This window comes from Thamnophis sirtalis, unplaced genomic scaffold (assembly GCF_051295495.1).
Source record: "Thamnophis sirtalis isolate CommonGarterSnake01/CBP01778 unplaced genomic scaffold, rThaSir2_p1.2 scaffold_1, whole genome shotgun sequence".
Taxonomy (NCBI): domain Eukaryota; kingdom Metazoa; phylum Chordata; class Lepidosauria; order Squamata; family Natricidae; genus Thamnophis; species Thamnophis sirtalis.
This window is the reverse complement of record NW_028261381.1, coordinates 122614251-122628999: the sequence shown is the minus strand read 5'-3', so window position 1 is coordinate 122628999 and position 14749 is coordinate 122614251.

The window sequence follows — 14749 nt, the reverse complement described above, 5'->3', positions numbered from 1 at the left end:
GTGAGTTTCACCACATTTTACAAGTTGACCACACCCACCCAGTCACATGACTGCCAAGCCACTCCCACTCAGTCACATGGCTGGCAAGCCACTCCCACAAAGCAGGCCACACCTACAGAAGAGGTTCTAAAAAATGTTGAAACCCACCACTGCCTCAGTTCCATGTTTTTGTTGTACCCAGGTTGTAATGAAAAAACTGGTTGGACAGACAAGAGAATGGAAGGGAAAAGTTATGAATAGAATGATAAAGTGAATAAAAAATGGTGATGTTGGACAAATTTTTTATGTATTTATTGGTTTATCAAACATGTAGAAGATAGCAGGTATAAATATGAACATGGGCATGAATGAAGGAAATGAATACAAATAAATGGGGACAGTAGGACAGGGATGGTAGGCATGCTGGTGTGCTTATGCATGCCCCTTTATGGACCTCTTAGGAATGGGGTGAGGTCAACGGTGGACAGTTTAAGGTTGAAGCTGTGAGGGTTAGAGGATGTAACAATGGAGTCACCTAGAGCATTTCAGGCGTTGACCACTCTGTTGAAGTCGTATTTTCTGCAATCGAGTTTGGAGTGGTTTACCTTGAGTTTGTATTGATTATTTGCCTGTGTATTATTGAGGTTGAAGCTGAAGAAGTTGTTGACAAGTAAGATGTTTGTAGCAGAGAATTTTGTATACTATGCTTAGATCAGACTGTGGGCGGCACAGTTCCAGATTGCCCAAGCCCAAACTTTCAAGTCTGGTGGCATAAGGGATTATATTGTGAGTAGAGGATTGGAATACTCTTCTAGTGAAATACCTCTGGACCCGCGCAATCGTATTAATGTTCAATATACTGTTGGATTCCAGGCAGACAAGCAGTATTCGAGAATTGGTCTGGCAAAGATTTTGTATGCCCTAGTTAGCAGTCCAGTGTTACCAGAGAAGAAGCTTTGCAAAATTAGGTTAACAATTCTTAATGCCTTTTTGGCAATGCTGTTACAGTGAGCTCTGGGGCTTAGATCGTTAGAGATGAGTACTCCTAGGTCCTTGATGGAGTGAGGGTTGTCTACGAGGTTGTTTCTGCTCAACTTGTATTTAGTGCTCTGATTTTTATTGCCAATGTGTAGGACAGAGTATTTATTAGTTGAGATTTGGTACTGCTAAATGCATGACCATTCTGACACATGTAGGGTGATCTTATTTATATATAAATAAATATTTATATTTATATATTTTATATATAAATAAATATTTATAAATATTTATATATTTTAGCAGTAGACTTAGCAGTAGACTTATATACCGCTTCATAGGCCTTTCAGGCCTCTCTAAGCGGTTTACAGAGAGTCAGCATATTGCCCCCAACAATCTGGGTCCTCATTTTACCCACCTCGGAAGGATGGAAGGCTGAGTCAACCCTGAGCCGGTGAGATTTGAACCGCTGACCTGCTGATCTAGCAGTAGCCTGCAGTGCTGCATTTAACCACTGTGCCACCTTGGCTCATTTTATAAAATATATATTTTATAAAGGATAAAATATATTCTTGCTGGTCCTATTCTTGCTGGTCCTATTTTGAAAAAAAATGCAAAACAAAATAAAACAAAAGCATGCATTAATGACAGAGGTGGAACATGTACTTTCTATAATAATAGGGAGAGAGGAAATACGATTTTCCAGAGTAAATCCTCAGAATACAACATATGAGTTGGTTTTATACAGTCTATCTCACATATACAATGGAAATCTATACAAAGCTTCCACATTCCATTGCAGAAACAAGTCACTGCTTCCACATTTAAAAAAATCAACCCAAATATTGGAAGTATTTACTTATCTGGAAGAAATCAAAAGTTACTGGATTTTTTAAAATGAAAAAATCTAAAATGTATACGGTAGTTTGGGATGAAGAATCCTGACTTGTTGCCTACTTCCTAGCTTTCTCTACCAATGTCAAGAAAGATACCCAGCCTCAAATTTACAATATCTTGAAATTATTGGAACTTTCCACAATTCAGTGTATTTTTAATTCATTTGTTTTTAATTCCATCCTTTTATATCCTATAAAATGTATCATCTGATTCTTATTTTGCATAAAGCTGATCTGGCATCTGAAAAGGCTCCAGTCTTTTATTTCAGCAAACATAGCCAACTTCAAATAGTTGTGGATAATACATTGTCCTTATACATCACGTCTGTTGAGAATTCTGACTCATGCAACAAAGTTGGATCAAAACTAGCAATTCTCAGGAGTGGAGATCTCATTATATGACTCGATGTTCCAGCACATCCGTTTAGTTTTCTCCTCAGAGTTAGTCTTTTCTAGATTTATAGTATGAAGCACATCATTTTCATAATACTCTTTAATGAACTAGTTTGTCTAGCAGTAAGAAAGCTGTTTTTCATTTAGCAGAATTGCCCTTAAGAGATACAATAGGGATTAATTCTAAAAAAGATTAAATGAATGAGCACTACAGACACAAACAAGCCTTAGGCTTGGGCAGCCCTGAGAGACAGTCTATGTCATTATAGCCATCTGGACGCTGTGCCTTGGCCTGAGGAAATGGCTTGTCCACAACAGCTTCCAAAATAGCAGTGGACAAAACAATGATATTTTGAAAAGCCAGTCACTGATTATATGGTCACAGCAAACTGCAATTAGCCATGATGGTTCTGTAAACCTCAGTTCTCCCACACAAGTCACCTCTCTATGATTTGCTTTTCAGATGTTGTGAACAATGCCATGTTCAGAGCACACACAGATTGCTTTATGCTTCCATCTTGCTCTAGCCTAAAGAAGCCATTATGTCATCTACGGATGATATAGCAGTTTAATAACAAATGATCTAGGTAATTTAGAATAGACTAGAATAACACAGTTGGAAGGGACCTTTGAGGTCTTCTAGTCCAACCCCTGCTCAGGCAGGAAACCCTATACCATTTCAGACAAATTGTTGTCCAATCTCTTCTTAAAAACTTCCAGTGTTGGACAATTCACAACTTCTGGAGGCAAGTTGTTCCACTGGTTAATTATTCTGTCAGGAAATTTCTTCTTAGTTCTAGGTTGCTTCCCTCCTTAATTAGTTTCCACCCATTGCTTCTTGTCCTGCCCTCAGGTGCTTTGGAGAATAGTTTGACTCCCTCTTCTTTGTGGCAACCCCTGAGATATGCTACCATGTCACCCCAGTTCTTCTTTTCACTAAACTAGACATTTGCAGGCACTTCACTTGGAAGAAGATGCTCTCAAAGCACAGCTGGATGAAGAAATGAATGAACATGGAATGAATACCCAAATCACAGGCACAACAAGGAATGATAAAACTACTCCTGAGAATAGTGATTTTGAGTTTTGACTATTTTTATCAAACCCCACAGAAATTCTTGCTATGTTTAGCATATTCCGATATCCAACTAGCTGGTTTCCAGTACACACTGAGCTGCAGCATACATTTTAGTCAACCTATGCTTTACAGTATTGTGTGAATCTGAATTTATTACAGCAATAAGGAAAGAGCTGTTGGGACTATTGGAAGGCAGGCATATCAAAATAACATTGTTGGGTTTTCCAGTTATTTTGAAGAGTAAAGTGATGGTTCTCCACAAGGTGGCAGAAAAACCACATGCTCAGGAAGGCAGATTCAGTATTAAAGACAGTCTTCTAAAGCCAAGAAATAGTTGTGTCATTAAGCTCTGGGAACCCCTTTCCTTCTCTCTATACTTGGTTTCTTGGAGGATACTGCATTATTTGTTTCACTGAGGGCTCTAGTTGAGCTCAAGTAGCAGAGTGTATTAGCCAATGCTCAGGCAAGGCCTCCGATCCCATTCCAAAGAACACATGGGAGTATGAGCATACCAAGTGATATTTGCGCTCCTCTGAATAACAAAGGACCTCTTCTGAACTAAAAGCCCTTTGTAAAGTTAACTTAAACTAGTAATGTATGTTGACTTTTTCCACAACTCACAAATAACACTTGAGGCAGAATTATGTAACTGGTCTGCATTTAAATCTCAATGTCTATGGAGATTCTCAATCATCCAGGTCACGGTTGTCCCAAGGATGTTATACAAAAGACAACTGGACTTCGTTTTTGTTTTTTTCTTGAAAATGTTTTGCTTCTCATCCAAGAAATTTCTTCAGATCTAGCTGATTTGTAGGGAATGGAAGGATTTATACGCCTTAGCAGTCATCTGGTGGTTAGTACTCTGAAGGCCGCTCTCTGGTCATAGAGTTAAAATCGCCTTCAAAACTGAATAAATTTCTTAGATGAGAAGTGAAATATTGTTAAGGGGGGAGGGAGAAGTCAGGTTTGCCTTTTGAAAAGCATCTTTGGGACAATTAAATCTCAAGCAATCAAGGGCTGATGTTGCTCTTGTCCTTCTTCCTTCATAGCCAACAACAGAAAGTGGACAAAATGCAGTTTCTCAGCTGCTGCACATTTAGTATTTTAAAAAAATATGGTGAATTTGTAGTCCTCTAAACATTGCTGAACAGCAACTCCTTTATCAAGGGCAGTACTAACCAGAACTATGAGATGTTCTAGTTCAGTAACATCTGGAAACACAGCTAGTTCTTTACACTTGGTTTAAAAACTCTGAGATTTATAATGTTTTAGAGTCAGAAGTATCTCTTGGAGAGAAAATGCTTAGGTCTTCTCCAATATATTAGACATACCAATTACATCACAGTCAATTGTTCAACAGAACCCAAGTACTAGTATTTTAGCATTTCACAGAGTTCTCCATTCCTCTCTAGTTATTCATAAATATCCAGACATGCTTTGTAAGGAAGTTTTATGGCTTAGGTAATGATTAACTGACCTTCTACTCAAGGGAAAGTGAAGATTTGCATGATGCAATCAAACTGGTGTCTTTCTCTGGAATTAACAAGTCACATTGGTGATAACAATGGTTAGCCACACAATTATTGTTCCAATTCTAGACAGTTATTATCGAAGTGCTAGGCTGAAGGGCATAAATATGCTGCAAGAAATGTTCTTTTCTAAGAATGGGTAAAGTATGAAAATAAACATTAATTAGAAAGACACCTAAAGGGTATCTCCAGATTTATACAAACCAACAAATCATATTATAGCTGTGTGCAGAATGAGAAACAAATGTATGCATCTCTTACAAAGGTTGAAGGCACAAAGTTTCAAATCCACAAAGTGCACTTCAAATGTAAATAAGAGACTCATATAGTGCCATCCATGAGATGGGGAAGGGTGTCAATATCTACAAGAAAGTGAACACAGAATTGCATACACACACACACACACACACACACACACACACACACACACAAACACAAGCATGGGGGCTTGGATCACTGTGACGTAGCCACTGGTTTACAAATTTTGACATCATTCCCTACAACTCATTGATTGTCTGAATAAAACCTTGGAGAAGATCATTATGGTCATATCAAGATAAATATGGAGGCAAATCATAATGAATATATGGCAATTTTTCATAGATTTGAAAAAATCTTTAGTTTTGTGATACTGGCGATACTGCAAAAAGAGGCAAGCTGGCTTTCGAAAATCTGGCAGCCATTGTACCTAATTCAGATTGCATTTGGGGTGTTGAATCACTCAGCCAATTAATGGGAAAGAAATGGAATATCCCTCATGTCTCAAAGCTGCAGAAAATGTTGTTTATAAATTATTTTCCAAGGCTCTCATTTAAAGCTAGGAAAGATCTACAGTATTCAAAAGATCACATTTCAATATGTAACTGAAGTGTACATTCTTCAAGCAAACAAACAAAACCACTGTACATTATAACTTAACTTCTTTGACACATGCATTTTCTGAAAAGGAAGACAATGCACCTCAGACTGTGATGTCATGAAATCTTCGTTTTCACATGCCTCTTGCGTATCAGTGGTTGTTGAGGGTGGGAGGGAAAATCAGGGAAACAGATGACTTCATGGCAAAAAGGGCAATTCTTGTCATTGATATAATGTCGAGGGGGGAAATGAGGTATACAGCTGCATTTACAGCTGCATGTTTTCAATTTTAAAAAACCCACTAACAAATACATTTCTTCTCATTTATCATGCACATTTCAGAAGGCTCCAGTAATCAAGCTCAGTGTCCTAACTATATCTCATTTATTACATGGCTTTCCAAAAATGTCAGTAACATCTCATTTGATTCTGTTTTATATGTGGACTCAACTCATCCTGGGAGGAACGGATATTTACACTATGATTTTTATGGATGTGAGATTTCAAATAGTCATTCATTTTTACCCAACTCCCCATGCTCTGGAATTTAGGCCAGCTGCTAATAATTTTTAGCCACTAAGGACCAGATTATTTTTGAACTGTTGCCCTCACTGTGGTAACTCTATCATTCATTCTTAATCTTCTGTGTCAAACAATATCTTAATTCTCTTTTCCTGATTCACATAAAAAGGTCTAACCATTAAGGGGAACCCCTTTTCTGAACCCATTCAAGCATTGTGCAGGATGCACAAACTAAAAGTAAAGTCATGGAAATGTTTTCTTAAACTATATACTAGCTAAAGGCTAAGCACATCCATTCCAAAGTGCTTGATGCAAAGTGCATTGTTATTCAATGGAAACACACAAACACAGGCACACACACACAAACCATCTAACAGCTTGGGGGCATGTAGATAAACTGAGGATCCCAAATTCTTTACACAGATTAAATGGGATGAGATGAAATAAACTGGTCTAGAGTAAATGGGGAGATAACAGAATAACAGAGTTGGAAGGGACCTTGGAGGTCTTCTAGTCCAATCCCCTGTCCAGGCCAGAAACCCTATACTATTACACAAATGTTGTCCAATCTCTTTGTTAAGTATTCGGAGTGAAGCAATAGGCTTCACTCAGATTCACCATTGCGGGAAACTAGTTCAGTTGTGATTGGTCGAACCATCTGACCGCTCCCTATAAAAAGGTGAGCTGTCAGATAGGCTATTTTGCTGGGTTGTATAGTTGTGGAATAAAGGGCTGTTTGTTGCTGATCTTTGAGTCCTGTCTCTTCCATTTGCCTAATCTAACACTCTTCTTAAAAATTTCCAGTGTTGGAGCATCCACAACTTCTGGAGGCAAGTTATTCCACTGATTAATTGTTCTAACTGACAGGAAATTTGTCCTTAGTTCTAGGTTGGGTCTCTCCTGGATTACTTTCCATCTATTGAAGAAAGGTAGGCATACTTCAATATGTCCACATAATATTCCTGCTTTGTGAATTGTATTGGTTACCAGTTTGTTTCCAGGTGTGATTTCAGAAATCACAATTTTATTTTTATCACAAATTTATGCTAAGCTAAATTATCCCTGGATTGTTTCAGGTTCCTGTATTCTCCCAACTCAGCCTACGTGATTATTTTATGATCCAATGTGTTATACTAACTCAGGTTATGAGGTTAATTCAATATGCTGTGATTTGGGCTGTTGGGTTCACAAAGCCAGAGTATGATTGGACCAAGACCAATTTGGCAAATATTCCATCCCGCCAATTTGGCAAATATTCCATCTCTCAGGCTGGGGGGTCAAACATTATACCCCTCAGACAGGGTCCGCAACTTGGGAGTCCTCCTGGACCCACAGCTGACTTTCGAACACCATTTGTCAGCTGTGACCAGGGGGGCATTTGCCCAGGTTCGCCTGGTGCACCAGTTGCGCCCCTACCTGAACAACAGGCTCTCACAACAGTCACTCCGGCCCTTGTGACCTCTAGGCTGGAGTACTGCAATGTGCTCTACATGGGGCTGCCCTTGAGGAGTATTCGGCGACTTCAGCTAGTCCAGAATGCAGCCGCGCGAGCGATTGTGGGTGCACCTCGCTTCACCCACGTAACACCTATCCTCCGCGAGCTGCGCTGGCTACCTGTCGATCTCCGGATACGCTTCAAGGTGCTGCTTGCCACCTATAAAGCCCTTCATGGTAGTGGATCTGGGTACTTGAGAGACCGCCTACTGCCGATCACCTCCACACGACCCATTAGATCTCATCGTTTAGGCCTCCTCCGAGTTCCATCCGCTGGCCAATGCCGACTGGCCACCACGTGGAGGAGAGCCTTCTCAATGGTAGCCCCGGCCCAATGGAACGATCTCCCCGTGGAGCTTCGTACCCTCACCACCCTCCAGACCTTCCGCACAGCCCTTAGAATCTGGCTATCCCGTCAGGCCTGGGGCTAAAGATTGTAACCCGCCCGAATGGTATGAATGTTGCGTTTTAATCATGTACTGTCTTATATGTAAAAGTCTGTCTCCCCCTTCCTTTTGATTGTGAGCCGACCTGAGTCCCCCCAGGGAAAAGGGCGGCATACAAATAAACAATCCAATCCAATCCAAGACCATCTAGCATGTTATGTGTCTGCATAGGCTGTGACTCTAAACTTTCCAAGATTTAAATTCAATCTTTCAGTCCTGCATTGGAGATAAACTGTTGTTTAATTGTCTGAATTGGACATTGTACATTTCCTGGTCTTTAAAAAAGGTACTTGAGTTAAACATAAAAAAGTGTCTTGGACAGCACCCTGCCAAGTAGAAACATCTCTGAAATCTCTTAATACCTTGAACTTCAGCCATCTGTTTGCAAGATACAGCTTTGACCTTAAAGGAAGCTGGCAAATAGAAATGTTTCTAAAAATACCAATCAGATACTGTACTGCAAATTGCCATGCTTGTTTAGCAGACAGTCTCAGTGCCATGCAAGCATGCTTTTGCTTTGCCAAGTAGGACATCTGCATAGGCACGTAATCAACAGATACAGCCAAGAAAACATGTTAGTTTGCTTATCCTATGAGGCAAATTGTTCCATGAGTTGTAGAATAAGATGGAGCACCCGATACTCTTGATGTGGGTGAAGAAAGAGGAAACATCTCTTCAGAAGGGCTCTTTTCAGACAAACTAGTGTTTGATCTAAAGCCATGTAGTTTATTGGAGAGCACATTAGGAGCTTGAGGAATCTTGCTGCTAGCATTAGACTTGGGGAAAACTGGCAAAAGGCCTAATTCCTCTTTGAAGTTTTCTGTAACCAAAACTTAGCTAAGATGCATACTGGTACATCTTGAAATGTTTGTGAGGAAAAAAAATCCAGGGAGATACGTATAATATCTACTTGCCAAAAGGCTATTTTTTTCCCCAATGAAATCTTTTCTACTTCTTATCACATAAAAAATAGTAATTGCATGTGTCCTACAAATAAAACCAATGCTGTAATGTTGAATATCTTGTTTCCCACTTCCAAATTGTTTCTTCTGTAGAAAATAAGTCACCTGATGTCCCACACTTATTTATTTATTTATTTGCCTGCTTGTTTATTTACTTACTTACTTATTTTGTCTGCTGCCCATCTTATCACGAGGTAACTCTGGGCGGCTTCCAATATTAAAAAGAATAAAACAATGCAAAAATCTAATCCTGGCTTTACGTATCTATCACTATGATACTTTTCAACGACTATGGGACACATGAAAGAACAATACCTTGCAAATATTCAATACATTGCAAAGTGGGAAGAACATAAAAGCATGCAAGTACCCAATAAGAGGTCAGTGAGATTCCTTTGGAATCATATTTAACTCTCAATTATTATGACTGAATAAGTGGCTGTCAGTATTAAAAATCTTCAGAAGGTTGAAATACTGCATATATCAACATGCTTTGTAAAAGGGGGGAAAGATTTGATTAAGCAACAATGAAAATAATTATTCTTTTGAAAAGATTAATACCTCTCTTCAAGGTTCAAATAGCTGGTTAATTGGCCCATGCGGTCCCCAACATTTATGCATGAGTTTTTAGGGCACCACAGTGTACAAAATGATTCTAGTAAGTTCAAATTTATGTTAAATATTTAGTTCAAGAATTTTGAGAATAAAATTATTCAAAGTATTAAAAAAAATAACGGCCATTAATTGTAATCAACACCTGTAATTATTTTATTAGTTCACTAAGGGAAATTTGAAACCAGATGCCTAAAATGATACAATATAAGTAAGAAATATATTAATAATGCTAAAAGGTATGATATGCAAAAAAAGGGATGTGGTGGCTCAGTGGCTAAGACACTGAGCTTGTCGATCAGAAAAGTCAACAGTTCAGCGCTTCAAATCCCTAGCGCCATGTAAGAGAGTGAGCTCCCATTACTTGTCACAGCTTCTGCCCAGGGGTGGATTCCTGCCGGTTCATTGCGCGGACAATTTTGCTCCGCATGACTGCGTAGTTGCCCAAAAATAGATCTGTGCATGTGCAGAACATTAAAAATGGGGGGAAAACCATGCTGTTCTGACAGGGGAACTGGTTCAGAGGCAAGCCTGAGTCACTGCTGGTTCCTGTTCCGGCGACCCAGGCTGGAAAACCACTACCAGTTTTGCTGAACCAGTCCAAGTATGTAGGAACCCATCTCTGCTTCTGCCGACCTAGCAGTTCGAAAACATGTAAAATGCAAGTAGAAAAATAGGGACCACCTTTAGTGGGAAGGTAACAGTGTTCCGTGTGCCTTCGGCATTTAATCATGCTGGCCACTTGACCACGGAGACATCTTCAGACAGTACTGGCTCTTCGATTTTTTAATGGAGATGAGCACTGCCCCCAGAGTTGGGAACGACTAGCACATATGTGCAAGGGGAACCTTTACCTTTATGATATGTACGGCTTTATAAAGATTGAATATTTATTGATAAATGGAGAAAATGGAATAGGATGCTAATGCTAATAAATTAAATTACTAGTGATGTTGATTGCAGATGAAAAAAATAATTCCACACAATTTTTAATGAGAACCATATACGTTATGTACCATATTTCATTATAATATAAATGACTTTATAATTATTCACCGCCCAGAGTCACTGGGTTCAAATGGGCTGTTGTAGAAATTAATTAATTAATTAAATATATAAATATACATTATGACAGAGTGAAATTACTCTTGACCTGTAACAATATAGGTAGTCCTTTAGAGACCATAATTGGAACCAGCAATTTGGTCATTAAGCAAAATGGTTGCTAAGTGAAATCATAACTGCGCTTACTAACTTATTTCAACTTTCCTTTGCTTCACAGATTTGAGAAGGTCGTAAATGTGTGGTTTGATTACTTTTCATCTCTATTGTAACTACATTCAAGGAAATCACTACTTATAAAATATCTGAATTGATGACTAGGCAGAATGAGTATTATATAAAATTATTAAAAACACGCACTAATTCTAAATTGTAAGAAACTAACGGTAGCTGTTTCCAGTTGGACTTTTAAGTACAAGAGTTTTTTCCAGCAATTTAAGGTAGCATCTAAATTATGTCATATTTTAGCAAGCCTGTTTTAACTCCAGGTAGGTCTATGTGCGTGCTCTCAAAAGAGATCACTTATTTAGACAGAAAAATGAATCTGTATCACTGGTTTCATAATATATAGTTCCTTTAGTATTTGGTATGAATATATCCTTTTTAGAAATATTGGAACTTCCAAAATTTCAAATTGAATATCTTTACTGCTTTGGAATTAAATTCAAACTTGTGTTTACCTCACACCATTCATGCTTAAAATAGAAAGAAAATTTCCTGTAAATTAGCATTCCTTGCTGAAAACAAATTATTCCTATACATCTGCATAATCACACCAGTTATGAGAAAACAAAAGAGATGTGAATCACTGAACCATTGGTGTGCAATTTCTTTGCCCATTCATCTGCCTTAACTGACATGATGAATGCTGTTACTCGAAATTTTGTTGCAAACAACAGCTTTTTGATTTATTAAAAAAAAGCTTAGGGATATAATATTAGGATAAGATGGACTCAGCAAGAGGGATTGCATTGTTGAAATATTTTGAAATTCGGTATTTTTAAGGGTATATTTAAGAGATAGAAACCTCCTAAGCCTTCGTGAGTATATTCACAATTGCAACTTTTTTGAGGTAGGGTAAATGAATAGAAAGGGTTGATAATGAAGATGCAGAGAAAGGAAGAGAAATTAAAGCTGATGAAGTAAATATTTAAACATGCAAAACTATCTCATTCTCATCTAACCACTATTCCATTGTTTAACAGAACATGGAATTGAATATTCAAGCAATTTTGACAAAGAAGTGGATTTTCAAGTAATCTTCTCTTCTCACATTTCCCCGAGTTGCCTATGACACAAAAGTGCCTAGAAATTTATATCTGTTTTTCAACTTCATATAAATGGTAGTTATTATGCTATTTCAAATACAGGGTTTGGTTATATTTGAACAGTCTTAAAATAAAAAGCCATAAGCTCCCTTCTGGCAGTTGATACACTGAATTTATTTGTGATTCAACCATATCAGAAACGTTGTGGTTGCTACCTTGCAATTCCATTGGTTACAAAACAGAGAAACTATAATGTGCAAGACTCATATAAGGACACAGCCTAAAAATACATGCCATGCAGCTTATTTCTTATTATTTAATTTTAAACAATAGACATTAGAGATGAAAAACAAGTACTGTAAAAAAAGTTAAGAGAATTCCCCTCATGAACATATTGAAAAGGTGCCATCGGCATTTGCCCCACAATCACATAGTTCTAGTTTTAAAATGTCCTGACTGGGTCGTTTATTTGTTGTGTGGTAACAACACAGCATCACAATAAAGTTGTCTGAGCTTGCCAGAAATAATTGCCAAATGTTTTTAATCAGATACACAGTTCTTTCTTTGTTTTTTTCACTGTGGACGTGCCTTTCATAAAAAAATAAAAGATGTGCTTTTCTAGGCCTTCAGCTTATTTTGGAAAACCAAGGACAACTGGTATCCTACAAAAGATAATACTTAATGTTCTGACATTCTTTCTCAAGCTGACTGAATGAAAAATCATTACAGATTCTCTTTTTTGCTTTTGAGTGTTATTGGCAGAACTATGAAACTTCCTTGTCTATTGCAAAACAAATCCAAACTCCCTTAGCACTGAAGATTTTTACAAATAAAAAATGCAAAAGAGACAAACTTTGATGAAGAATTTGACTGTCAGAAACCAAGTATCTGAAACAGTACACCGATCATGATTCAGGCGGAAGACTTTGTATGCTAACTCTTTGATAGTGACATTTGTAAAACAAAACAAAATGAAAAACAGTACTGGCATATGTTTCGCCATACACTTTCCAAAGCAAACATACCCACGCAAAGAGCTACTCCCTGCAGGAAACACAACAAAAGCAGCCATTCAAACATAGCACAGAAAACTGACATGGAAAGATGAAATAACGGGGATGATAATGGCTCTGTACTACTTGGCAGCTTTCATGTCTAAATATGCAGTCAGCTTTTCCAAATACTTCATAAATAAAAGATTAGGCATAATAAATTGAATCTCATTCTGGTTCCAGAGCATTCCATTGATGTTGTTTAAGTATTCATCTACTATTTACACACATCAATAAATTTGGGCCATTTTTGCAACAATTTCCCAAAGCAATTATTTTTAAAAGTGTAAACGCTGTCTATGTGTGTATGCATGAGTCTGTTTGTGTGTGAGCACACGAGTGCGTGTATGAACAATATTATTTTTTAAATAAGGATGTCCTCTGGTTTTGGTGAAAGGCAGCCAGGTGGCCTTCATGAAGGGAAAATGTTCTGCAAATACTCCCACAACTTGATTTCTTCATGTGAGAAAGAATGTGAAGCACTTTATTTCTTTTGGCCAATGGGAGAAACACATGTGGAATCATACTCATCTTTGGCATCATTACTGAATTTCTAAATTGCACATGACATTCATACATAACTATTTTGTAGGCTTGCTTTTTATTCTAGAAAGAGGAGTTGTGACTTGGCAGGGTAGAGCAATGGTGGAGAGGATTGAAAATAGACTATTGAAAAAATGTAAGCTTGAGGAAAAGGTCCAGGTATCCATACTTTTAAAATATAATATATAATAAAATCAAACAATGATACCAAAGAATATGAATCAGTTCCTAGAAAGAAGTGAAACATATCCAAAAAGGATATCTATGCAGAAAGTTCTACCATTGTTCACCAGTTTTATTAGATCACATAAATTCTAGAAATTTAATATTTATGTACTGAATTTATGAGTCCTATTGGTTCTTCTGTGGGGCAGAATTTTACAGTTTTGTTTTTAATGATGCTGCTTATTACCGGATAGTTAATGTTTCTATAAAAGTTTATAATTCAAATACCTCTTAGTTCCTTCACATAGTGACATTTTATTAGAAATGTATTTTCCCATGAAAATTGCAAATGAAACAAAATTGCATGCAAGGCTTTTGTTTTTACATCATAATTTCATCACTAAAAACTTTGTTCTCTGACAAATTCTGGTACAGGTTTATTTGCTATAAATTCAAAACCAACCGTTTCTGAGAACATTGCAAGATAAATATTTCTAAACATCTTAGGCATGCTGAGTGATAGTCTAATATTGGATAACTTGAAAGTCAATTAAATAATGCTATGACCTTTCATTCCCAACATTTTTTTCATGTGTGGAACTGAAACTGCCTATCATGGCTATGTTGGAAATGGAGAAAGGTTGCATTGGTCCAAGTCATCATTCTTTATCTATTATCCAACATCCTTAACAACTAATTTTTATCACTTTCCAATGGGCACTATACCTTCAGATTCAAGTAACAGGAAGGCAGAATCCAACTGATTATTGGGAGGGGAGCAACTTCCATCAGTCACAGTTGTTTTACAAAAGAACCCGCTATTTGGAAAGGTAGTAAGGCCCCCTGTGTTGATTGTATTCCATCAGAGGTTGCACTTCAGCTTCAGTTGAGGATATGTTAATTGGTATTCCT